Source organism: Rutidosis leptorrhynchoides, chromosome 5, assembly GCF_046630445.1.
Source record: "Rutidosis leptorrhynchoides isolate AG116_Rl617_1_P2 chromosome 5, CSIRO_AGI_Rlap_v1, whole genome shotgun sequence".
Lineage (NCBI taxonomy): Eukaryota > Viridiplantae > Streptophyta > Magnoliopsida > Asterales > Asteraceae > Rutidosis > Rutidosis leptorrhynchoides.
Genome location: NC_092337.1, coordinates 341,715,981 through 341,718,563, shown reverse-complemented (window position 1 = coordinate 341,718,563; position 2,583 = coordinate 341,715,981).

Sequence of the window (2,583 nt, the reverse complement as noted above, 5' to 3'; positions counted from 1 at the left end):
AGGCCCAATAGATCTATCTTTAGGATTCACGTCAATTAGGGTGTCTGTTCCCTAATTCTTAGATTACCAGACTTAATAAAAAGGGGCATATTCGATTTCGATAATTCAACCATAGAATGTAGTTTCACGTACTTGTGTCTATTTTGTAAATCATTTATAAAACCTGCATGTATTCTCATCCCAAAAATATTAGATTTTAAAAGTGGGACTATAACTCACTTTCACAGATTTTTACTTCGTCGGGAAGTATGACTTGGCCACTGGTTGATTCATGAACCTATAACAATATATACATATATATCAAAGTATGTTCAAAATATATTTACAACACTTTTAATATATTTTGATGTTTTAAGTTTATTAAGTCAGCTGTCCTCGTTAGTAACCTACAACTAGTTGTCCACAGTTAGATGTACATAAATAAATCGATAAATATTATCTTGAATCAATCCACGACCCAGTGTATACGTATCTCGGTATTGATCACAACTCAAACTATATATATTTTGGAATCAACCTCAACTCTGTATAGCTAACTCCAACATTCACATATAGAGTGTCTATGGTTGTTCCGAAATATATATAGATGTGTCGACATGATAGGTCGAAACATTGTATACGTGTCTATGGTATCTCAAGATTACATAATATACAATACAAGTTGATTAAGTTATGGTTGGAATAGATTTGTTACCAATTTTCACGTAGCTAAAATGAGAAAAATTATCCAATCTTGTTTTACCCATAACTTCTTCATTTTAAATCCGTTTTGAGTGAATCAAATTGCTATGGTTTCATATTGAACTATATTTTATGAATCTAAACAGAAAAAGTATAGGTTTATAGTCGGAAAAATAAGTTACAAGTCGTTTTTGTAAAGGTAGTCATTTCAGTCGAAAGAACGACGTCTAGATGACCATTTTAGAAAACATACTTCCACTTTGAGTTTAACCATAATTTTTGGATATAGTTTCATGTTCATAATAAAAATAATTTTCCCAGAATAACAACTTTTAAATCAAAGTTTATCATAGTTTTTAATTAACATACCCAAAACAGCCCGCGGTGTTACTACGACGGCGTAAATCCGGTTTTACGGTGTTTTTCGTGTTTCCAGGTTTTAAATCATTAAGTTAGCATATCATATAGATATAGAACATGTGTTTAGTTGATTTTAAAAGTCAAGTTATAAGGATTAACTTTTATTTGCGAACAAGTTTAGAATTAACTAAACTATGTTCTAGTGATTACAAGTTTAATCCTTCGAATAAGATAGCTTTATATGTATGAATCGAATGATGTTATAAACATCATTACTACCTTAAGTTCCTTGGATAAACCTACTGGAAAAAAGAAAAATGGATCTAGCTTCAATGGATCCTTGGATGGCTCGAAGTTCTTGAAGCAGAATCATGACACGAAAACAAGTTCAAGTAAGATCATCACTTGAAATAAGATTGTTATAGTTATAGAAATTGAACCAAAGTTTGAATATGATTATTATCTTGTATTAGAATGATAACCTACTGTAAGAAACAAAGATTTCTTGAGGTTGGATGATCACCTTACAAGATTGGAAGTGAGCTAGGAAACTTGAAAGTATTCTTGATTTTATGAAACTAGAACTTTTGGAATTTATGAAGAACACTTAGAACTTGAAGATAGAACTTGAGAGAGATCAATTAGATGAAGAAAATTGAAGAATGAAAGTGTTTGTAGGTGTTTTTGGTCGTTGGTGTATGGATTAGATATAAAGGATATGTAATTTTGTTTTCATGTAAATAAGTCATGAATGATTACTCATATTTTTGTAATTTTATGAGATATTTCATGCTAGTTGCCAAATGATGGTTCCCACATGTGTTAGGTGACTCACATGGGCTGCTAAGATCTGATCATTGGAGTGTATATACCAATAGTACATACATCTAAAAGCTGTGTATTGTACGAGTACGAATACGGGTGCATACGAGTAGAATTGTTGATGAAACTGAACGAGGATGTAATTGTAAGCATTTTTGTTAAGTAGAAGTATTTTGATAAGTGTATTGAAGTCTTTCAAAAGTGTATAAATACATATTAAAACACTACATGTATATACATTTTAACTGAGTCGTTAAGTCATCGTTAGTCGTTACATGTAAGTGTTGTTTTGAAACCTTTAGGTTAACGATCTTGTTAAATGTTGTTAACCCAATGTTTATAATATCAAATAAGATTTTAAATTATTATATTATCATGATATTATCATGTATGAATATCTCTTAATATGATATATATACATTAAATGTCTTTACAACGATAATCGTTACATATATGTCTCGTTTAAAAATCATTAAGTTAGTAGTCTTGTTTTTACATATGTAGTTCATTGTTAATATACTTAATGATATGTTTACTTATCATAGTATCATGTTAACTATATATATATCCATATATATGTCATCATATAGTTTTTACAAGTTTTAACGTTCGTGAATCACCGGTCAACTTGGGTGGTCAATTGTCTATATGAAACATATTTCAATTAATCAAGTCTTAACAAGTTTGATTGCTTAACATGTTGGAAACATTTAATCATGT